General features: G+C 42.4%; 1 long non-coding RNA gene across 1 annotated transcript; it reads right to left on the reverse strand.

Moving 5' to 3' along the window:
- Positions 1–10,984: 10,984 nt before the first annotated feature.
- LOC115648195 lies at positions 10,985–22,851 on the reverse strand. The gene is made up of 3 exons (XR_003999486.1): positions 22,840–22,851; positions 17,926–17,929; positions 10,985–11,070 (listed from the first exon to the last, which is right to left on the reverse strand). It is a non-coding gene; the product is annotated as an uncharacterized LOC115648195 (long non-coding RNA).
- Between the last annotated feature and the right edge of the window lie 2,546 nt (positions 22,852–25,397).

The following is a 25,397-nucleotide window of genomic DNA, read 5'->3' on the forward strand; positions in this document are numbered from 1 at the left end:
CTCTCCCTGAGAGAGAAAATAATCCTAACACAGAGAGAAAATTAACCTCTCTCTCCCCCTTCCCTCCATTCTCCCCACCAATTCCCTGGTGGATCCAGACCTAGTCCCCTGGGGTCTCACCAGAATAAAAAAACAATCAGGTTCTTAAACAAGAAAAGCTTTTAATTAAAGAAAGAAAAACAGTAAAAATTATCTTTGTAAATTTAAGATGGAATATGTTACAGGGTCTTTCAGCTATAGACACTGGGAATACCCTCCCAGCCTAAGTATACAAGTACAAATTAAAATCCTTTCAGCAAAATACACATTTGAACTCCTTCCGGCCAAATACACATTTGAACTCCTCCCAGCCCAATACACATTTGCAAATAAAGAAAACAAACATAAGCCTAACTCGCCTTATCACCTAGTACTTACTATTTTGAATCTATAAGAACCTGTATCAGGGAAATTGGAGAGAAACCTGGTTGCACGTCTGGTCACTCTCAGAACCCAGAGAGAACAACCACCAAAAACTAACAGCACACATAAAAACTTCCCTCCCTCAAGATTTGAAGGTATCCTGTCCCCTGATTGGTCCTCTGGTCAGGTGACAGCCAGGCTCACTGATCTTGTTAACCCTTTACAGGCAAAAGAGACATGAAGTACTTCTGTTCTATTAACTCTTAACTATCCGTTTATGACAGCTCCCAAAGGCTAGATCTACCCCCCAGCGTAGACAGTGCTAGGTTGATGGAAGAATTCTTCCATCAGTCTAGCCACTGCTTCTCAAGGAAGTGGATTGACTGCACCTCCCATCACTTGCAGTGAGCATCTACACTTAAGCACCACAGTGGTGCAGTTGCAGTGCTATGCTGCTGTAGCATTGTACTTCTGTAGCATTTCAAGTATAGACAAGCCCCAAGTTCTGTTAACTTCCAATGAGATTTAGGCTGCTAAGTGCTTACATCACTTTTGAAAATGGATTAATTAGTAAATTACTTAGACACTTTTGAAAAGTTTACCTCTGATCTAGCTTAGTGTCTACATAGCCTTTTCAGACACTTCTCTTGCCTTTTGGTTACCACTATCACTCTCTAGACTGGAGTGGTGCTGACCCTCCTTCCTCTGTCTCAGTAACTCAGTAGCTTAACTGCCTCCAGATGGGAAGACAGGTTGGTATGTAATACAGCCTTCCAGCCTGCCACAGGCAATATTTCTCCCAATGGGAGAGTCAGATTCAATCCAGATGCAATGGAATCAAAGGGGATGAGCAATATGTCTGTGTTGGTTAAAACAGCATTTGGTAAACTGCATGAAAACATTCCAGGTTTTAATAATTTCTGAGATAAGTGAAACTCCAACATATCAGTCAACCTAAACAAACAAATTGTCCCAGCTGCAGATGTCAGAAATATCTCCCCATATTTCGTATTAATATGGGGGCATAGAAAATGGAAATGATCACCTGAGGACACATCCTGGAAAGAAAAACTTGTGGCTCCCAGTGACATACAGGAGGAGACATTCAGTGTGCTGCAGGGGATTTAGCTGAAGCATTCCCTTTAATGCTAATAGAAGCACATGGATGGATCTGCACTCATTGAACTGAATACTTGCCCCCTTGTGTCCAATGTTATACTAAACACAAGCAGCTTGGTTCTGAACATGCTAGAGGCAGGGATGAAAACGGTTAACTGCAGAATTAGGTTCTAGTTGACACAAATTAAGGATTGAGGTAAAAATCTCCTTTTAAGAATACTGAGAGTCTGAAAGATGTGGGCCTACTTTACTGCACGGAAGCTCTCTCTGCTAATGTCTAATGTGAACCTAGTTCAAATCAACCTGTAACTTCATTATCAATGCAAATGAGACCCCTTAAGGGCACAAACATGTGTGATAAACCTTTCTGTCAGAAAAATAAATACTCCTGTCTGTAGAGCTTTTAAACAAATTACCAACCAACCTGAATACAAAGCATAAACTAAGCCATTGTACTGTAAAGACCTTGTGGTTTTCTGCTACTCTTGAAGTTTTTTGTGTTCTGACATATTAAACAAAATGTAAAGTAACAAATATCCCAGCCTCCCTACCCCCATTCATTCAGCTGGAGTTTGCCTTTGTCTAGTCTGAGTGTAGGAATCCTAGATTAAATCTTGTCTCCATTGAAGTTAAGAGGCCAGGGTGTCACCCAACTGGCATAGCTCAATGGAAGCCAATGGATCTATGCTGATTTACACCATCCAGGGACCTGGCCCTATACCTGAGCCAGGGATAATGTTAATACACTGTTTAAAATAATTGTTGGATGCTACAGCCTGATTCTTCCACCCCTGTCTCTGGTGAATAATGCCTTACTCCATAAGTAATCCCACTGATATTACTCCAGGCAGGGTGGCAGAAACAGCCCTAAATATGAGATGTAGCTATGAGTATTGCCCATCTCCTCAAGCAAGAGTGTAAACCAAGGCACATTACCTAATTTGTACATACATAATAGGATTTTTCCCTATCAGTTGTAACTAAATTACATTTGGTTGCTACATCATTACATAGAATTGCTGAGATAAATAGCTGAGGGCTTGTCTACATCAGAAAGTTGCAGCGCTGGTGAGGGAGTTACAGTGCTGCAACTTTGAAGGTGTACACATCTGCAGGGCATCACCAGCGCTGCAACTCCCTGTTTGCAGCGCTGGCCATACTCCCGTTTTGTCTCGGGTGTAGAGGATCCAGCGCTGGTGATCCAGCGCTGGTAATCCAATGTAGACACTTACCAGTGCTTTTCTTGACCTCCGTGGAAGGAGGAAGCCTCTGGTAATCAAGCTGGTCTCCTTCCCCGGCTTGCTCTCGCGTTCCCGGAACCCCGAGCAAGCAGGTCTCCTTCCCTGCGGTTTGCAGGGTGGTTCGGGGAACGCGAGAGCAAACCGCGGCGAAGCTGGTCTCCTTTCCCGGTTTGCTCTCTCGTTCCCGGAACCCCGAGCAAGCAGGTCTCCTTCCCTGCGGTTTGCAGGGTGGTTCGGGGAACGCGAGAGCAAACCGCGGCGAAGCTGGTCTCCTTTCCCGGTTTGCTCTCTCGTTTCCGGAACCCCGAGCAAGCAGGTCTCCTTCCCTGCGGTTTGCAGGGTGGTTCGGGGAACGCGAGAGCAAACCGCGGCAAAGCTGGTCTCCTTTCCCGGTTTGCTCTCGCGTTCCCCGAACCCCCCTTGAAGCCGCCCAACAGCGCTGCAGTGTGGCCACATCTAACACCACTTGCAGCGCTGGTTGCTGTAAGTGTGGCCACTCTGCAGCGCTGGCCCTATACAGCTGTACTAATACAGCTGTAACAACCAGCGCTGCAAAATTTTAGATGTAGACATGGCCTGATAGTTTAAAAGATCCTAGTGGAAAAACTACTTACTTTTTAAAGAGTAAGTAGATCACTGAATATTTTGTCAAAAGGACATTCAAGCATACAGCCTTGGCACCACAAAATCCTCTCCAAAGCAATTATCACCAGAGTTTATTTTGTGGATTAACTCCACAGAAAGACATGAGAACTTGGATCACAGTCCCCACTGTTAATGCCTCAATGTTTTTTGCCTCTTCCAAGCAGAAAACTGTTTAAGGCCATTTGTTCTCCAAAAGAGATATCAGCATACATGTGTAGTCCTACCTTGCCCAGCTATCCTGGGTAATCTGGTTCAAGAGAGTTCCATTTCAATGAAAAACAGCAGCAGAAGGCTTGAAAGTGGCTGGCTATTTTCTGGCTAGCTGCAACCATCTCTCATGCAGAGGCTTGTTTTAGGGCTACTAGGTGGAACAGTAATATAAATAAATAATAATTTAAAAAATCAATAATATTAGAGCTTGTCAGAAAAATGGGATCTCTCACACAAAAATCTGTGTGTGAAAAAGCTATAGGGGAAATTCAGCTTTTCCCAAAAATGTGGGAATGTAGGAAAGTATTTTCCCCCATAAAGAGTTTCCACTCACCACAGGTGCACCTTTTTGTGCGAGAGTCTGGGAATTAGCTCTTGCCCTTTCTGTCCCCCCCCCCAACTCAGGGTGTTCCCTCTTCATGACTCAGCCTCAGGTCATTGTGCAGTCCTTCCCTTCTGAGGTAACAGAGCTGCACCCGGACAAGCTGTCCATATGCCATCTCAGATAGTCTTCTGTTCCAATTCTAGGTCCAATATCACTTTCCCACTGGCTGGTAGGGAAACACAGGTGTGCCCCTATTCTGGGCTCCAGCCCAGGGACCTTGTGTCAAGCAATCCAGGTCTGCTCAGTCTTGTACCATGTTGCTGGTTTCCTGGATTCCTTCCTACCTCAGCTCTCTATCTCCTTGCCTATCTCTACTTTGCCACCGAATGTTCCTCTGCTCCCCCTCAGCTACTTCATCCTTCTGGGCTTCTTGCTGAACCACTTAATTCAGGACAGGATCCCAGGGCCTACTCTCTCCCTGGACTTCCTCCTTGTCCCTACCCAACTCTTTTCCAGGGAGTGACTGTAACCCCCTTCCTGGCTTTTATACTCCTAGCCCAGCTTCTCCCTCTGCGGGCTCTCTTTTCTTGTCATTTTATGGCCAGCAGCTTCAGTATGTGATGATATGACCACCACCTACCACAGTTTTAACATAGGCAAAAATCTACATCCTCTCACCCAATTCTGTATCTTTAAAAAAAGCTAAGTAATTCTTTTTTATTGCTACCACACTTTCAAGGTACTCCCTCTAATCCTTTCAGACTATTCTTACACCTTGAGGCATCTCCGGTCTTTATAAAAAATCTATGTAATTCTCCCTGCTTTGCTATAGCACAGTGGGTGTTCAGACTTTTTGGGCTGCGCACCCCTTTCCAAATAATGTAATCTACTGTGTACCCCCATCTGAGAGAGAGTCATAATATACCTATGAAAACAGGGAGGAAAAGGTCTGTAAGGGATAACAATGCGTTTCCACCATTACAGGATTTTTCTCATGTACCTCCTGACAAAAGCTCATGTACCCCTAAGGGGACACATACACCAGTTTGAAAACCATAGCAAATGTTCAACTGTTTCTTGGACTTTGTATATGTCATACAACCAGTACTTGTTTAGTGAAGATAAATTACCATTCAGGTCACAGTGAGCTGTTAGTACTCTAACTACACTTACTTCACTTCTTCTGTCATAGCTATTAAGTGTAACATTATCCTCAAGTTTAGGACATTTAATAGAACCTTGATCCCTTTTTATCTTTGGGACATAGTTATTGCCATTCCTTGTTAAGTGCCTTTGTAACCCACACACCTCTAGGTGTAGTGTTCTGTCCCCTCTAGTGGGACAGATACCACGTGGAGATTAATGAGTTTGCTACAGCCTTAGCTAAGGACCATGTGGCTGTTAGCTCATTCAGTAAAGGCTCATGCATTTAGCTCCAGAGAGCCCAGGTTCAAGAACAATGTTTCATTGATCAAGTTATTCCTGTTTTCTGAAGCTCCCTTTCTAATTGTCATTATACTCGATAAAGAGTCAGATAGGATAGCAGTCATAGTCAAGAGTACATCCCTTATCCAGGTCGCTATCCAGTATGCCCATCAATTCAGCTGTCACAATGGCCACAAAATGGGATAGTCTCATAGATCTCTTAATTCCAGGCTCAGGGATACAAAAAGTCGTTCCCACTTTATCTGTGTTGTCGTCTCTAGAGTCATCAGTATCGATTTGGTAATGCTAACCCCATTTTCCATGTATAAACTCATAAATCTCAGTCATCATATTGGTAGTCCTGCTCTTCCCTTTGTTTTATTGTATAATTCCAAAACCACAAGAGGAGAGACAACTATCCAGCTATGGTTTGCTTTCACATGACTAAAGATTTTTATTTCTTCAGCCTTTCCTTTCCACACAGGTCTTTTACCCATCTTTTGACCTTTTTAGCATGTGGGAATTTGTAGCACCAAGTTACTTCTTGTCTACTTACTTCCCAACAGTTCCTGTGTATTCATTTAATACCCCTATCTTCACTATTTCCATTAGCCTGAGACCAAAAGGTTAAATCTAACAATTTGATCCTTAAATTTATAGGCATTTCCCTGGTTGCTACCTGCAGAATAAACAACTGAATTGTAATACCCGCATCACTTGAAATTTGCGGAGTTTTGGCTTAGAAAGGTTTTAATTTTTTTAGTGTTGATTTAGAAGCTGAATTAAAGGCTTTCATAATCTACAGCTGGTCTTATTAATGGCCTATACAGAATCAACAACGTGTTCTTATCTACACCCCAATTGTTCTCAGCAATACTTCAAGCACATTTATCCTACCTCTACATTTAGTCTTGGTATTATCTGTAAGACCTTTTCAAATTAGTTTGTTATGAAACATAACTCCAAAGAATGTAAAATTTTGAACTACCTGTATTTTTTCTGTATAGAGATATGGGGTCTGTTCTTCCCCAGTCTCCCTTTTTGTGAAGATCATTCTCTTTGTTTTAGCAAGTGAAAACCTAAATCCCAAGTATCACCCCATATTGAAATACCCGTGAGTGCTGCATAGGTTCTCTCCACAGCTCTCTTAAGTCTTTTATGTTTGGGCCATATAGCACAGTCATCCGCAAATGGACTAATCACCTGTCCCTGCCCACTTGCTGTCCAGGAGATCATTAATCATGTTAAACAGGATTGGTCTGATACCACTACCCTCTGGAGTGCCAGCAGTAAGTTTATACCCTGTAAAAGCTTTTTTAACTGGCATGCTGGAGGTACGGGGGGTGCTGGTAAATTAAAAATGCCAGTTAACTCAGAGGGAGGAGTTTGGAGTGCGGGGTGGGGTGCAGAACATGGTCTTTGGGAGGGAGTTTGGGTCTGGGAGGGGGCTTGTGGTAGGGGGTTGGGGCGTGGGAGGGGGCTTGGGCTGCGGGATGGGGAGGTACTCAAATCCATCAGCTCCCCACAAGAGGTTCCCTGTCCCTGCTGCTCCTGGTGGAGGCGCAGCCAGGTAGTGCTTCAACCAGGCAAGCTGCCTCCATCTGCAGGTGCTGCCCCCCACAGCTCCCATTGGCCATGGTTCCCGACCAATGGACCGGGAGCTGTGGAGTCAGCACTCAGGGAGGGGGGACAGAGGCAGCGTGCCTGCAGAAAGTCACCTAGCCACAACTCCGCCAGCAACAGCAGGGACGGGGAGCTGATTGTGAGGAACCACCAGAGGTGAGTGCACCCCCCTCAAACCCCCAAGCTCATCCCACCCCCAAACGTCTGCCCCAAACCACCTCCCAGACCCAAACTCCCTCCCAGAGTGTGCCCCACAGCCCCTCCCATGCCCCCGCCCTCTGCCAGCCCCACCAACCACAGTATAAACCGACTTTCAGTGCAGATTAGAAATGCTGGTTTTTAGAGCTTGCCAGCTGGTGAAGTGTCAGATAAAAGAGCCTTTACTGTAAATATTCAACGAAGCCACCCGCACTCTGATTTGTATGGTTCTATCACTTAAGAAATCTCTTAACCATCAGAACATTATTCCTCTTGTTCCAATTGTGAATAGTTTATACTAAAAGTATTTTTTCCATAGCATGTCATATGCTTTTTTCACTGTCAAAAAACAGAGATGTCAAAAACTCCCTGTTTCTCATGGGTTTTTTGTATTTTGGTTTCTCTTTAACTTACAGTATGATTAATTGTGCATTTTCCTTTCCTGAAACCACTTTGTGAGCAGTTTATAATTTCATTTTTCCAGGTATGTTACTAATCGCTCATTTATCATTCTTTCCATAATTTTGCCCAAACACACTATGGGAGGGCACTAGGTCTATATGCATCAGGTCTTGTGTGCAACTTGCCAAGTTTTCCCTATCAGTATAACCACCACTTGCTTCCATTCTCCCAGTAGTATTCCCTTCCCCCAAATATTATGATGTAATTTCAATAAAACTCTCAAACTCCCTTCTGGTAGGTGCTTAAGCATTGCTTTGCAGATGTCATCTTTACCTGGGGCCATATTTTTATTTTTGTCTATAGCTTAATTGAGTTCCTGTCTGCTGAAATTTTCATTCCATATGTCATCTTTGTATTCTAGCAGCCATGTAAGAGCTCACAATTTTTTTCAGCAAACATTCTTTTTTTGTTTACAAAACTCTTTACTTTCATTTGTATCACTACTAACTTCTTGGAATTCTTTTGCTAAAATATCTGCTTTTCCTAAGTTAAAACTTTCAACTTTGTCATTTACTATAAGACCGAGTATAAATTTGTTTTTACCCTATATCTGATTCATTATTTTCACTTGTTTATATATCTCTGAAACCTTGGGATCTTTGTTTATTTTCCCTCAATACTGTCTTCAACTCTCTTTCTCTGCTTTTTAAAGAATCTTTTGTACCACTGCTTTACACCTTTTATAGTTCATTAAGTCCTTTCTATTGATTATACTTTTGCTTGTTTGTATGCCTTATTTCTTTCTTTACTTGCTGTTTTACAATCTTCATTCCACCAGGGCATTGGTTTCTGAGTTTGTGGCAATTCAATATTTTACATATAGCTAGACTGGCTACTGCTACAACTCCCTTTATAATATTATCATGAAATTCCTCTAGATTATGACTTATACAGTTGGTACTTAGAAACTCTCTACCATTATTTACAAATCCTGAGTTTGCTTTTCCAAGGCTCCAGGTAGGAATTCCTTCAGTGTTTTCAACATTATCTTGGCTTTGATAAATATTTAGCATAAGGAAGCGATAACTTCCCATTCCAACTTCTTGATAGATTTCCCAGTGCATGTACTTGCTATATTGCTTGTTGCAATTCGCAGATCTAAACATGAAAAGGTTCCATCCATCAAATTAAATCTAGTAGGTTTTTCAGTATTGAGCAATACCAGGTTGTGCATATTAGTGAACTGTTCCACGCATTTGCCATTATAATCAATTTTCCTGCTTCCCCCCCAATTCATTATGGCTATTAAGGTCTCCACAAATGATATACGAGCCTTTGACATGCTTAACTAACTCTTCCAATTTCTGATTGTCTGTTTTTTTAAATGAGTTGTAAGCATTATATATTCATATAAAGATTTTTTTTATTCTGCAGATGAATCTCAACGGTATTGTATTCAAAGTACAAGTTCTGTACATCTATGTCAACGTAACTTAGACTTTCCTTTATAAATATATACGCCACTCCCCCCTTCTTATTTTGTTTTTTATCTCTGAATACACCGTATCCTGGAAGTCTAAACATAAGTTCTCTCACTAAGCACATTTCTTGTATACATGTCACGTTTCTATTCCATTTCAAACCCAGTGTTCTTTAATTCCTGACAAGGTCTTATTAAACTATGTGCATTCCAGCAAGAAATCATTAAAACCATGTTGAATAAACTATATTCTCTTCATTGAAAATTGCATGACTGCAGTCTTTCAAGAGTTTGCCTATATTCAAACATTTTTTCGGCCATCTTTATTATAATTTTCAGTCTTTCAGTCATCTTTCCTGTCTCTAAAGTGCAAATAATCACCTCTTTCATAAATGCTATACATTTATCTTTGCCATACTCTGTTCCCTTTTATGACCATGGTTGCTGGAGGGGCCACAGTGAGACTGCTCAGTCAGGGTAAACTGCAAAGAATGGGGCAGATAGTCCCTCAAACTGATGGTTATTCTAATAATTAGACTCACCAAGCCAGCAACAAAATAATTTCTATAATACCTTACTGGTTACCCAGAAGCCATAAACACAGCTCCCTTAATGCAGTCCTGCCTCGGGCTCCCATCCAGACAGCCAAGTCAGATATGGTGAGGATTATTTAACATCTTATTCACCATATATAAAGATCTACTAAGTCCCAAGAATTTGGATATAGTACCCATCAGGTCAATTCATATTTCAAATCTTACCCAAATACACTTTTACAGCCAATTCTTATGAGTTAAACTAGGATTTATTTAAAAAAGGAGAGAGAGAAAGAAAGTTTGTTAAAAATTCATTATACATAAAGAGATGAGTAAAGTTTTTAGGTCAGTTTCATAGTACAGATGGTGAGCTGCTGAGTTGCAAAAAGTTCTTTCAGAATCAATTCCAGATGTTCTAATCCAACAGGCCATCCATGTGCAGGGTCTGTATAAATTCTTCCATGAGAAATAACAGGGTGATCCAGACTAGCACTGGACACCTCAGTCTTGCGACTCAAGCTTCCCCTGGCCAATTTTAAGCAGATCTGAGATAACAGGATTGGGGCCTTAGAGTTCTTTTATAGATCTCTGACAGGCTGCATTAGCCTCTTGACGGTAATCAACACAGCAGGCATTCATTGGATGAAGAATAGGTAATATATATATCATGGCTTTAAAGTCAATTCTATTTCCTATGTATACACAGGTAATTAGTTGCATTGCTTAGCATAAGGCAATTATTCATTCGAGCATTCCATAGGCAGTTTACTACAAACTTCAAAGAGAAATAAAGACAATGATATTATTACACCACATTTCATGTGAACGTCAATATTCCCTTTTGATCTCCGAATCAATATAATATAGTAACAGACAGGAACAGAAGTTTAGTATCTGAAAGCTAATCTGATTAACATCTAACAAGATATAGGTAAACAGAAATACAATCAGTATTTTCTTCCAATTCTCTAACCATGCAAGTTTACATTTCAAAGCTCTAATCCAGTGATTCTCAAATATTTTTTTTCACAGACCACTTGAAAATTGCTGAGGGTCTCAGTGGATCACTTAATGATCTTTCCTAATGTTGTTTGTACCATTAGCTAACTATTGTAAAGCACTTTGGATAAAAGCAGTATATAAAAAAATTGTTAATAATAATTAATGGGTTTTTTGTTCTACAGATAAAAGCACACAATTCATATTTTAATATCAGTAGTCTTACCTTTCTAATGTGATGTTCCCTCTCTCCCCTTCCGTGGCAGACTCCCAGCTGAGGCTGGGAAGGAGGGGGTCTATCCCCTGCCACGGCAGCCCCCAAGCTGGGGCTGAGAAGGAGGTGGTCTCGCCAAGCTAGCAAAAGTCACCTGGAGCTAGTGAAAGTTGCCTCATTCTCTGGCCAGCGCAGCCTTGCACATTCCAAATTCCTCCCACCCTCTCTTCTAACCCCACTGCCCCCTCCCACTTACTTCCTATTCCCCCAAGGTCACCACCTCACCTTACATGTGCATCTTCTCAAGGGTGAGGTGTCATAACATTTTTTTCCAGATTTGGACCTTAGCGTCCAAAATATGGGTGTTAGCATGAAAACCTCCAAGCTTAGTTACCAGCTTGGACCTGGTAAAGCTGCCACCAGCCAGGGATTTATACAGTGCCTAGCTCACTGTGGTCTCCCCAAAACCTTTCCTGGGGGACCCCAAGACTTAGATTCCTTGAGTCTCACAACAAAGGGGAATAAACCATTTCCCTTCCCCCTCCTCCCCTCCAGGTGTTCCCTCCCTGGGTTCCTGGAGAGATATACAGAAGCAAGCTCCGTGAATCTAAACAGAGGGACTCCACCCTCCCTGTTTCCAGTCCTGGAAACACAAGTACCAAGAGAGCTAATCTCTCTTCCCCCCTCACCCAGAGGGTATGCAAAGTCAGGCTTAGTAAATCTAACACAAAGAGCTTTTCCCCCTGACTTCTTCCTCCCACCAATTCCCTGGTGAGCTGCAGACTCAATTCCCTGGAGTTCCCACTAAAGAAAAACTCCAACAGGTCTTAAAAAGAAAGCTTTATAAAAAGAAAGAAAAAATACATAAAAATGGTCTCTCTGTATTAAGGTGACAAATACACAGGGTCAATTGCTTAAGAAAAAAAAAGTGAATAAACAGCCTTATCCAAAAAGAATACAATTCAAAACACTCCAGCAACTACACACATGTAAATACAAAAAAAACAATATAACCCTATTGTCTTACTATCTTTGTACTTACAACTTGGAAACAGAAGATTAGAAAGCCTGGAGACAGGGAAATCACTCTCAGAGCCGAGAGGGCACAGACACGGGACAAAGAACTCAGACCCCAAAACTTCCCTCCACCCAGATTTGAAAAAGTCTTGTTTCCTGATTGGCCCTCTGGTCAGGTGTTTCAGGTTACTCCTTTCCAGGTGAAAGAGACATTAACCCTTAGCTATCTGTTTATGACATGAGGCACCTAATTAGTGGTGTCATGCCTGCTCGGCTCCACTAAATGGGTGGGTGGCCCTTCATTCTCTCATGTGCAGAAACCTAGGTGACAACTTGGAGGGAACTATCCATGGAGCGCCTGAATGGAGCTCACGGACCACAGTTTGAGAACCTCTGCTCTAGTCTATTTAACATGCTTTTGTTGGCTATTTATAGGGAATGGCCCTAATTACCATTTATATACTTTTCTAATATGTCTTTAAAGGTTGAATTTGGGTCATTTAGCCTGCTAGTTGCTTTATCTTCCCTGGCTCAGTGTCATATTCTTATATTATCTTTCCTGACTGAACTGCATGTTGTTATACCAGTAGCTCTTTTCCCTCCCTAGCATTTTCCTCTTTTTCTACATTCAGCTGTGAATATCTTTTGGTAGCTTCTATATAGGATAATTAACAGATAGTTTTAACTTTTTGTATCTCTCTAGCTCATTCTGCTGCCACACGCCCTTAGTATGCTGCACTGTGCTTATCCCTACAATTGCTGCATTTTAATTCTGTTCCTTCCATACAGTTCTCATACAAGTGGCGTTCTCCCCATTTACCACACCCTCATTTCCCCTTCAGACAGCTGCCCCATGCACAAAACTTTAACACGTATAATGTTTCAAAGGAGCTGCGATATATCGTTTAAACCAGGAGAGCTGATATCCTACAAACCCTATCAGGCAGAGTTGCACTTTTAAATGTTATTTGGATGGCTTGTGTTCTCTCTATCTCCTGCTAATCAATCGCTTAACAAACAGCACTTGGTCCTCACCTATACCCCTTTTAATTTCATCCTCAGTCATGCCTAGTGGTACCCTATACATTACCCCTCTTGTTCCAGTCGTAAATGTAGGTAGCTAGCAAAGTATTTTTATTTTCTCTAAAATTGTAGTTTTAAGAAGTTTCTCAGACTGTTCCTTATGTGTACATTCTAGTAACAAATCTCCAGCCTGCATTCTTTTAGATTTAATACATCTCCAATACTTCACCTAATTGTTGAAATCAACTATTTTCAAGGGATTAACATCTGTTATCTTCAGTTAGTGATTTGATAATTATAAGATGTCAATCCTTTTCCTCGTGCTTTTTCCCATCCGTCTGCTCCCTTTTCTTCAAATCCAGACACTTCTATTCTTTTTTTTCTTCTTCCTAATCTGAAGTCATTCCTCACTTCTTCTCCCTCATTTTCCTACATAACTTCCACCCTTTCCCTCTTAGCCTATATTTACAGCTTTGGTCAGCCAGCCACCAGCCCAAGCTGTCCCTGAGTTCCAAGCCCCAGCTCTCAGCCTCTCCTGGACTACACAGCCAGGCTGCAGCCTAGCCAGCAGCTACTCCAGGCCAGGCCAGGCCAGGTCTTGCCGGGCCCAGCCTTGCCCCCCAGCTGGGCTTCATCTGCAGTTAGTGCTTATAAACCCTGACTTCCCTTCAGGTGCACCTTATAAGATTAATTGGTCCTTTCTGGCCCACATTAACCTACTCAGTGGTTGTCTGGATTGACACCCCTTCACACCTCCACCCTTTCTTACTTATCCGTAACTTTTTCTAAAAGGAAAATGAAAGTGGGAGGAACCGCAATCTTTTCACTTTTAAAAGTAGGATTTTCGTATGGGAAAAACTTTTATCAGGAATTTTTTTGAACAGCTTTTATTAATACAAAACCATGCAGGCTGTAGGCAAAGCACTGTGAAAAAAGTGTTCACACTACAGCCACTGAGGGCTGTCAACATGTTTGTGGTATTGTTAAAGGGAACCACATGGCTACTATGTCTGGGAATTTGGCAGTTAACAGACATTCCCAGAAAGCATCTTATAATGGTGCTCATAAGACAGAACCACTGAGCTACTTTTTTTTTTAAACTGTGAGCCATTGACCCTAAAACCAAGAGGAAGGGAATGGTTTTATGCTGGAGGCATATGATTCTTGTGCATGAATAGCTGATTTTTGTCTCTAACATTATCAGTATTAGGCATATTTGCCCAGACTCTGTATACAGTATGAGGGATCCCAGCATTTGAAAATACTCGCAGGAGGGGAAATGGTCACATTAGTCACCGAAAGATGAAATTTTACCCAATTGAAATTGACTGATTATCAGTTGCCCTCATAATCCATGTAGCTGTGAAAGCAACATCAGCCTTCAGAGAATCCACTCTCTTTAGCCTCCCCTGGGCTCCAATTCCTTCATAATTCCCTGTTTCTTAACGAACCTGTCATAAACAGATTAGTAAAAGTTAATAGAACAAAAGTATTTCATATCTCTTTTGCCTGTAAAGGGTTAACAAGATCAGTGAGCCTGGCTGTCACCTGACCAGAGGACCAATCAGGGGACAGGATACTTTCAAATCTTGAAGGGGGGAAGTTTTTGTGTGTGCTGTTAGATTTTGGTTGTTGTTCACTCTGGGGGCTCAGAGGAACCAGACGTGCAAACCGGTTTCTCTCCAATTTCTCCGATACAGGCTCTTATATGTTCAGAATAGTGAGTACTAGGTAGATAAAGTGAGTTAGGCTTATGTTTGTTTTCTTTATTTGCAAATGTGTATTGGGCTGGGAGGAGTTCAAATGTGTATTTGGCTGAAAGGGTTTTAATTTGTACTTGTATACTTAGGCTGGGAGGGTATTTCCAGTGTCTATAGCTGAAAGACCCTGTAACATATTCCATCTTAAATTTACAAAGATAATTTTTACTGTTTTTCTTTCTTTAATTAAAAGCTTTTCTTGTTTAAGAACCTGATTTTTTTTTATTCTGGTGAGACCCCAGGGGACTGGGTCTGGATCCACCAGGGAATTGGTGGGGAGAAAGGAGGGAAGGGGGAGAGAAAGGTTAATTTCTCTCTGTGTTAGGATTACTTTCTCTCTCAGGGAGAGTCTGGGAGGGGGAAAGAGAAGGTGGGGGGAAGGTGAATTTTCCTCTCTGTTTTAAGATTCAAGGAGTTTGAATCACAGTGATCTTCTAGGGTAACCCAGGGAGGGGAAGTCTGGAAGAGGCAACGGTACGGGAAAGGGTTTACTTTCCTTGTGTTAAGATTCAGAGGGTCTGGGTCTTGGGGGTCCCCGGGCAAGTTTTTATGGGGACCAGAGTGTACCAGGCACTGGAATTCCTGGTTGGTGGCAGCGCTACAAGTACTAAGCTGGTAACTGAGCTTAGAGGAATTCATGCTGGTACCCCATCTTTTGGACGCTAAGGTTCAGAGTGGGGAATTATACCATGACAGAACCAACACTGTAAAAACAGTGTTCTTCATTAACCCTTTAAATTGCATGTAAGTAAGCTTTAAGGTGCTTTTTCACTGTTAATGTAAAGCAACTAGACATAGTGTTCCCTTGAGAAATCTCCACTTTGTAAAACTCAAGTCAGCTTAAGTAGGGTTAGTCTGACTCACTGAGAAACTGGCACAGCAACGTTTCCCTTCTTCCTCCCTCAGCCCCAGATATTCAAAATGGTGGCCTTATTGGAAATTGGCTACTTTTAAACATTGACTGACCATTCTGGGAACACAGCTAGCAGAGGACGATTGCTTTGCTTGTCAGCAGATAATAGTCAGGTGATCATCCTTGATTCAGGAATCACTGAAAATCTTAGTATTATCATAGTGTTTCTGAACAGGATCACAGAGGCTGAATTTCCACACATATCAACGCCAGCTTTGCTATCATGAAATATCAGGGTTGGAAGGGACCTCAGGAGATCATCTAGTTCAACCCCCTGCTCAAAGATGAGCATGTCACACACACATGCACGCATGCCACAGGAGGAGGAGGGCAACTGACAGGCCAACCCAGCAGCAGCCATCATAAAAAAACATAGGGGCAGTGCAACAGGGACAGTTTATGGGAGCTGTGTGCACTGGAGAATGGTCTCTCCTTCCAGAGCTGGGTGTGCACACAGGGCCTCAGGGGGCCCCTGGCCAGAGTATCCATTGCCCCCCAGAAGGCTGGCTGGACTGAAGGGGGTGGGTGGAGGCAAGCCCCTGATCCCTCCTGCCCTCACTCTGTCTGCCCCCCCTCTCAGTCATTGCCTGCCTACCCAAAATTAGGGTCAACCCAAATGTCCCATGTTAGCTACACCATTGCCTTGTAAATGGCTGAACATTCCATTTCTTTCCCTACCGAACTTGTCTTTTTCTGTTTGGGAAACAATGACATCCCTCCCACACTCCTAATGTTTCCAGTGGCTCAGGAGCCAACTTGGCTCTGTTTCTTTTATTTGATTGTTCACATAGCAGCCTCTTCAAGGTTATCAGCACAAATTTGGGAAAAGGGGTTTGTCGTTAACATACGCTCTTTTTATGTGCTGGCAGAAGAATACACACAAAAATTGTCCTGGTCCTATCTAAACTATGGCTATTATTATTTGGAAACAGAGAACTCCCTTTATACAAAAAACATTCTCTTTGGTACCCTGAGGACACTTCCTCGACAGATCATTTATGATAGGTCAAATATGGGATCAAAGATGGTTGCCCGTGGTCCTTTAAGTAATGTTCAAAAGCTATGTATCAAAGGAAACATGGTGGGTGTGGACCAGCACAGCACTGCAACCCACAATCAAAGCCCAGTTGTCACAGCAGCTCTAACCGGCTGCAGTGAAGAGAAGCCTCCTGCTGGCCAAATCTGCAAGTGCCATGCCAAGCATTTCAGAGCTGGAAATTGCTCTCCTTCACACATCTCTGGAGGAAAAGCTTTAATATTTCAGCTTTCAGAACTACTTATAAAAATTAAAAAGGAGAGAGTTCCATCACAACAGAAAGAGAGAGGGAGACCTGGAGGCAGAAAGGGAGATCAGGTTAACTGTAAATCTCTTCTTTTCGTTATAAAGTGCTAGCTTCATTAGATAGACCTGGCTAGCAGTATTTAAGTGACTTGAAGCTGTTGCTAATGGGCTAGAGAACAAAACCTCCAACATTAAAAAAGTAGACGTTCAAAATATAAATTGGCTTTTTTTTTTTTGGACCAAGTACACCAGTGTTCGTTATGCCAAATAATTTCTTTTTGAAAAAGGAAGCCAGCCTGTCATTTGTCATCGCAATGATCAGCCTAGGTCAAAAAATGATAAATCCCTACTCTTTGAAACTCTCTCTCATCAGCATAGTTAAAAAAACCTTTAGAGGCTTTATTCCCTGTTGCCTTGCACCACATGTAATTATGCACACCTGGGCAAAATGGTCCAGATTCTCTGGGCTGATGTAGCCACTTTTCATCATACTGCTGACAATCAGGTCCTCAAGTCCTCTTAGCTGGCCCAAGGAGTATCAGCCTCTGTAAAGATAATCCTCTGGTGGTATAGAACCAACATAAGGAATTTTATGTGACTTGATTTTGTGCTGCTGGCATAACAGGGGAAGGAGACATGGATGGAGGACAGGAGTATGGCTGGAACACCCTGCATCTTTACAGTACTCTTTAATGTGTTCAATCCATTTTGGCTGTTTGTAACTTAGCTTAGGTTAGAGCAGTCCTCTGTGGTAAACGGCTTTGCAGGAGTTGCTGTGACATCTGCTAGAGCTTGGGGTCTTGCTGCTGCTTCTGAATGGGAAGGAGGAGTCTATCAGGCAGCCTGATTCAGACGTGCTGAAACTAAGGGTAATGGAGGTGCTGCTGCATGTCTTGGCTTAAAGTGGTTTCCATCATATACAGTGTTTACAGTTTGGTTCAATGGCTCTCAGCACCCCCACTATACAAATTGTTCCAGCACCCTTGGCCTAATTCCCTGAAAATCTCTACTCCTCTCTCCATTAAAGATGGAAGAGGAGGGGACTAGGCCAATTTACTGCTTCTGTAAGGTCTATCTAAAAGCCAGTGGAGGGGAAGAGATTACAGGTCACTGCCCTCCCTTACACACTCTTCCTACCCAAGAATATGGTACCAGTCCATTTGGAGGAAGAGAGGAGTCCAAGAGCTGAAAGGGGTTACCTGAATCTGAGACTTGGAGTTAAGCTTACTGAAAGGTTTGCAAACCTCAGTGAGCTTTCTTTTTAGCAAAGGATGGTCTTGTGATTAAGGATAGTCCCTTAACAATCTGGGCTGAGCGCCTGTCTGCGACAGCCTCGCTGTGTGACCTTAGCAAAGTCACTTAATCTATCTGTCACTCAGTTCGCCATCTGTAAAATGAAGCTAATAATACTTTGTTTCTCTCCTCCTCCCCTTCATACATCTTCCATGTATTTACATTGAAGATTCTTTGGAGCAGGAACTGCCCCCTGATATATAAATGACAGTGCTTAGCACAAGGAGTCCCATATCACCTATAAATACTCTAATACAACTAAAAACTAAAACAGCAACAACTTTCTGGAAACCTAGGGAGGGGATTATTCAGGTTGGTAAGAAAACCGCACTCTAATCTGTTTCTGCTATAATTATGAAAGGCTACCACTTCATAAGCAGACATGTCAATTCTCTCTACTACCTAGGAAGGACATAACCCAAATTTATCCTCCAAGAACTTCATCTAGGTGAAGGATTTCAGTGGGATTTAAAATCCTTTAAATGTCTCTATTAATAGTAGCTTTCAGATGCTGGCACATATGCCTCTGGCCACCAAGAATATGCAGCTGCCACAAGAAAATATATGTCTTCCTACTGCATGTGAATTCTCTGCCAGGACTTATTATTATATTACCTATTGATTTATAGAGCAACTCAAACAGCTTTACAGAATTATACTCTCCAAATATAACTGACACATAGATGTTCAAAGGGCCTTAACTCGGCTTCCACTGATGTTCATGCAAAGTTGTGTGTACCTATGCACCTTAGAGCACTAACATCTATTTTGTGCACACAGTTATGAGTGTCAATCAGCCAGTTGCAGAGATGTTCAAAACTATGAGCTGTGTTCACATAAAGGTGACAGTGCTTGCTATTTGGCTTACAGCATTTGTGTGCACAAATGGATGCCACTTAATGCCATCACCTCTGGTGTGAAACAGCAAACCCCTGCTTGTTGAGGCACTAACAGAAGAAGTTCAGACTTTTTCCACTGAGGATGATGCTTAATTTGAACCAGGGCTGAGCCCTGGTACCTCTAGGCTTGGCCATTCATAGCTCCAGAACCTCTGGGCTTGCTGTGTCAGTTATGAATATAAAAAAATTGCTTGAGCCCCGGCACCTCTTTCATTACAAATTAAGCTAATAGTATGTCTACACAGCAACTGGACACTTGTGGCTGGCCCATGCCAGCCAACTCAGACTCACAGGGCCCAGGCTGTGGGGATGTTTCATTGCTGTGTGGACTTCCAGCATCAGGCTGGAGCTCAGGCCCTAGAACCTTGCAAGATGGGAGGGTCCTAGAGCCTACAAGTCTATACAGCAATGGAGGAGCCCAGCAGCCTGAGCCTCCGAATCAGCTAGCACAAGCCAGAAGTGGGTTTTTCTTTGCAGTGTAGATATCTCTTAAGGTTACATCTACACTACGAGCTGTGGGGTGTGATTCCCAGATCCTGCACATGCTTTTACTAATCTGATGAGAGTTAGCCCAAGTATAAATAGCACAAGTAGCCACAGGAGCACAAGCAGCAACAGAACAGCTTAGACATGCCCAGAACAAACCCGCCTAAACATTAGGGGTACGTACTCAGTACAGCTAAACTACTAGTCATATTGCACTAGCTGTCGGTGAGCTAGCACAAGTATTTGTATGTGAGTTGGGACTCACACTCTTAGCTTGTAATATAGACACAGCCTAAGGTCCCTTGACTCCACTCCAGAATTGTAAAGGGACCTTAATGTGGGTGTACACTGTGGTGTAAATGGGCCTTGATGTAAATGCAACTCGAGCCCAGCATGTGTCCATGTAGCAGGTAATCTTTAAAGTTGTTGACAGTCATCAAGATCTTTGTCTAACGGAAGATGAAAAGTAGCTCCCTAGCTAACATTCTCACGTTGGCCAGACCAAGGATGTTCAAGCACATGCTGTGGCTCAGACAACAAGCTGAGCTGGAAAAACTGAAGGTTTATTATATGAAACCCATACAGCACATAATCCATCTTGGCAGACAAAATCCGGCCACCTTTTGAAATATGGCTTTATGTCAACATGAGAGGCATGTTTAGAAAAGCTCCATGCAGTATACAGTGAAAAACCTTTGATAGGACTGGATCACATTTTGTTACCAATGCAATGTCTTTTCCAGTTAAATGAGGAACTTGCCATCTAACACAACTGCTAATGTTTTCTAGCAGCTTATAGTTTCATAAGGGCTAAGCACCTGTGCCAATTGAAGGATGACAGCAAATTATCTGTGTGTTTTCCCAACAAAAAACATATGAATGAAATGTTTGTACCTTGAATCCCTTTTGCTCATACCGCAACTGACACCGGCAATCTAGACAATGCTTATACCTTTGCAATTCTCTTGTAATTTAGTCTGGATAATATGAGCTAGTACATAGTAGCAAACTCTTTGCATTATCCTGTCTCCTACAAAGAGAAGACACTGATTATGAAGAAGCATCTCACACAGTAAGACCGTGTATCCACCAATTATAGAGCACCTTGCTGCAGGAGATGTGCCCACCTCCCCCACAAAAACTGTGAGATAGTTTCTGTAAAATGTTTTAAGATGGAAATCATTTTTCTGGTGCCTAAATATTTACCCAGTTTTTAGCACTCTGCAGCAGAAGGGGAGTCAACAAAACCTTCTTCTCTTGTCAGTGTCCTTTTCTGAATGAGAATTTTAATTTTTTTGGCACTGATGGTCTTAGTGTATCCATTGCCAGTAAGGGGCTGTAATAATGCTGTAACATGCACAAGATATAGGGACTAGGCAAGTGATCCAGACATGTTAAACCTGAGTTCCATTCTCTTCTCTCCCACAGACTTTCTGTAAGACCTGAGGTTCTTTGTGCCTCACCTGCCAAATGGAGATACTAGCGCTTACCTACCTCAAAGGGTTATTATGAAGATAAATACAATACAGATTGTGATATTATAGTATGGGGAAAGCATAAAATCATAGAACCATAGAGTTAGAAGTGACAACAAGGGTCATCTGTCTAAACCCCTGCCAAGATGCCGGATTTGTTGTATTTAAACCAGTGGTGGGCAACCTGCAGCCCATCAGAGTAATCCACTGGTGGCCACCAGACAGTTTGTTTATGTCCCTGCAGCCCGCACCTCCCATTGGCCAGGAACGGTGAACTGCAGCCACTGGGAGCTGCAGGCAGCCATGCAAATGTAAACAAACTGTCTGGCAGCCCGCCAGTGGATTACCCTGACAGGCCACGTGCAGCCCACAGGCTGCAGGTTGCCGACCACTGGTTTAAACCATCCAAGACAGATGGCCATCCAACCTCCTTTTGAAAACCTCCAGTGAAGGAGGTAGTTTTGAACCCATTGCATCTTGTCCTACCCTCTGTGGCAAGAAAGAACAACTTTTCTCCATCTTTCGTATGGCAGCCTTTTAAGTATTTGAAGACCTCTGTCATGTCCTCCTTTAATCTCATCTTTTCCAAACTAAACATCTTTTGCTTGCATGCCTTGCATTCCATCCCTTTGATCATCTTTGTTGCCCGCCTTTTGAGCCTTTCCAGCTTCTCCACATCCTTTCTATACATTGGTGACCAAAATTGGACACAGTACTCCAGCTGAGGCCTAACCAGCACCGAGTAGAGCAGTACTATAACCTTCTGTGACCATGCTCTCTGTTAATGCAACCTAAAACTGCATTTCATTGCTTACTCATGTTGAGCTTGTGATCTACCACAACTCCCAGATCCTCTCAGCAGTGCTGCTGCCAAGCCAGTTATTCCCCATTCTGTATGTGCATTTAGTTTTTCTTCTCTACATTTCTTACATTTGTCTTTGTTAAATTTCAGTTTGTTCTCTATAGCTTAGATCTCCAATTTATCAAGATCCCTCTAACTTTTAGCTCTATCCTCCAAAGCGTTAGCAACCCCTCCTAGCTTCGTGTCATCTGCAAATTTGATCACTATGCTCTCTGTTCCTACTTCCAGGTCATTAATAAAGATGTTAAACAACACTGGACCCAAAATAGATTCCTGTGAAACCCCACTTGAGACCTCCCTCCAATCTGACATCATTCCATTAATAGTTACTCTTTGTGGTTGTTTAACCAATTATGCATCCCCTTAATGGTAGTTCCACCAAACCTGCATTTCTTCAAATTACTTATCAGAATATCATGTCAGATTGTGTCAAAAGCCTTGCTGAAGTCCAGGTATAGTATGTCCACCACATTCCCACTATCCACCAAACCGGTTGCCCTCTCAAAGAAGGAAATCAAGCTGCTTTGGCATGATTTGTTCTTGGTAAATCCATGTTCCCTGCTAGTGATTACCCGTTTATCCTCCAGGTATTTGCAGTTGAATATATTTATACATTGCTCCAGTGGCTTCCCAGGTATCGAAGCCACACTGACTGATCTATAGTTCCCTGGCTCCTCCTTCCGCTCCTTTTTAAAGATGAGCACTATGTTAGCCCTTATCCAATCTCCCAGGACCTCTCCTGTCATCCATGAATTTGCAAATATTATTGCCAATGGCTCCAAGATTTCTTCAGCTAATTTCTTCAGTACCTTCGGGTGCAGAGCATCCAGCCCTGCTTATTTGAATTCATTCAGATTGATAAGAAGAACAACAACATATACTTTAATTATCCCGATCTGCATCCCTTCCCCTTTATTGTCTATGATAACTTTGCTAGTCATCTGGTCACATGTTATTTATGTGAGAAGACTGAGGTTATGTCTACACTACCGTAGTAAGTAGACCTATACTACACAACTCCAGCTACATAAATAACGTAGCTGGAGTTGACATATCTTAGGTTAAGTTACCATGGGGTCTACACGACAGGGGGTCAACGGGAGAAAATCTCCCGACTTAACTTACTCTTCTCATCGGAGGTAAAGTACAGGGGTCGACTGGAGAATGATCTGCAGTCGATTTAGTGGGTCTTTACTAGACCCGCTAAATCGACCACCGGTGGATCGATCTCAGAGCAGCAATCCCAGCTATAGTGTAGACTTGCCCTGAAGAAAAGTAGGCTTTGAGCAGCTGGTGCCCTCCTATCATCTTCCATTACCAGCTCACCTTCTCCATTGAGCAGATGACCTACACTGTCCTTGATCTTTCTTTTTTTGTCTAATATGTTTGAAGAACCTCTTCTTCTTGTCTCTAACATTCCTTGCCAGCTGTGACTTTCCTGATTTTGTTCCTACATACTCGCGCTATTCCCATGTATTCTTCCTTGGTGACATTTCCCCCTTCCATTTCCAGTATGTATCCCTTTTTGTTTTTAGATAACTAAACAGCTCCTTGTGCCACACATTGGCCTCCTCACTCCTCTGCGTCAGAATAGCGTGATGTTGAGCCTCTAGTTTTACATCTTTTAGGAACTTCAGCCATCTTGAATTCCTTTCCTTCCTAATTGGTCTTTTTTATGGGACCTTGCCTACTATTTCTCTGAGTTGGTTGAATTCCACCTGAGGTTCAACATCCTTGTTTTGCTGTTCTCATGTCCTCCTTTCCATAGGATCTTGAATTCTATCAGATCATGATCACTTCCTTCCTTATAAGTACCTAAGATAGATATGTGGGGAACAGTCCTGCAAAATAAAACATTTCTGACCCGATAATCTACAATGATTCTATGATTCAAATGTTCAATATACAGTGGCTAACGCATTTTTCATATATATTACAGTATTATACTCAGCTTGAGAGTCTCAACCAAGACCATATAATTCTGTATATCTGTTGAGCCCTAGTCACAGTTTGCACATAGTGTGAAGCAGCACTTAGGTTGCTCTAAACTGTACTAGAGGTCAAAATTTTCCCAACACACCACCATAATCATTATCCTCTACTTCTGCTACACCATGTAGAGGCTGAGTAGCAAAGGACTGAGCCCATGGTATTTAGAACAAACATCCCCCTGGAATACTGCCATTCCCACCAGGGCTATTACTGCCCAGATGAAACAGCAGCAGTAAATCTCAATGGGTCTGAAAGGCCTGCAGCAGAGCATGGTCCACTCCTGCCTTCTTGAACTACAGAAACCTGCTCAGACTCCTCTGGTTAGATACCCACACTATGCTGCTTATTTATGTTCTCTCCACCACCACCACCACCTTTATGGTTTCATGCAGCAATACTATTTACAGCATTTCTTATACCCTCAGCCCTTTTCCCAGGGTCCAAGAGAAGATGAGGTCTCCATTCCTGAAGAGTGCTCTAACTCTGGGCTCAGCTAGCCCGGTTCCTCACTCACTTCCTGTGCTCTTCTTATCAGTCTTGAGCTGATGGGCTAATTAATCCTTTAGTTCACCCAACCTGCTATCATGATTAGCTCATTCTATTTCATGCCCCAGTCAGACCTCTCTGGGGGAGCCAATTACTGCCAGAGTGATCAGAGTGCAGGTTCACTATTAATTCCCTGGACTTGTCACAATGCCTCATATGTTAGTTGTTCCCAATTCTTTCTGCCTCCTCTCTGGTCCTTTCTCCCTCAGCTTTGCAGAACAGCATAAATAATATTCCCCTCTGCATTCTGCCTACTCCTGCTGCTTCATGAACTTTGGGGCTTTCATCTCCCTTCTGCATTGTGTAAGCAAAGAGAACCATAAAGCACTTAAATAACAAATATTTTGTACACCTTTCAGGACTGACTCCATTATTCTCTAAAACACAGCAGCTGCAGGCCACAGCATAAGGAACTGGCTATAACAATGCAACCTCTTATGAGTATTAGTAGACAAATGTGTCTCTGAGCTTTCAGGTAGCATAATCTGCTAAATCTGTGATAAACCAAGGTTAGTAAATTCGACACATCTGTCAACTTTCCAAATACATAATCTATGGAAATCTGGGACCAGACACAGGTATACCAGTATTTCAAAGACATTGGCATCACATGTGTTTGCCATTTTCAGTTTTTAGTCTTATGTTCTGAATTCTGTTTACTTCTGCACAGTGTTATTTTCTACAGCAAATTCACTATAGCTGTAGTCAAAGAAGAGCAAAAAAGCCCTCCATACACAGCTAACAGTTTAGTCTGGCAGCTCTAATAACTTCAGCTGGTCTCTTAATGTACTTAGTTAGGCCAAGCTCTGGAAGACTTCAAGAGAAGGGCCCGCCCCACTTCCTTTTTCCTGTATAAAAATATAGTGCAAAGTATGGATGTCTGTTTCCTTTCATTAAGAATGGCCCTCTAAATATAACCACCATCACTAACCACTTGTACTATGATCCTAAAAGCAGCAAAGAGTCCTGTGGCACCTTATAAACTAACAGACTTTTTGGAGCATGAGCTTTCATGGGTGAATAGCCACTT

The sequence above is a fragment of the Gopherus evgoodei genome, chromosome 1 (assembly GCF_007399415.2).
Source record: "Gopherus evgoodei ecotype Sinaloan lineage chromosome 1, rGopEvg1_v1.p, whole genome shotgun sequence".
Classification (NCBI taxonomy): domain Eukaryota; kingdom Metazoa; phylum Chordata; order Testudines; family Testudinidae; genus Gopherus; species Gopherus evgoodei.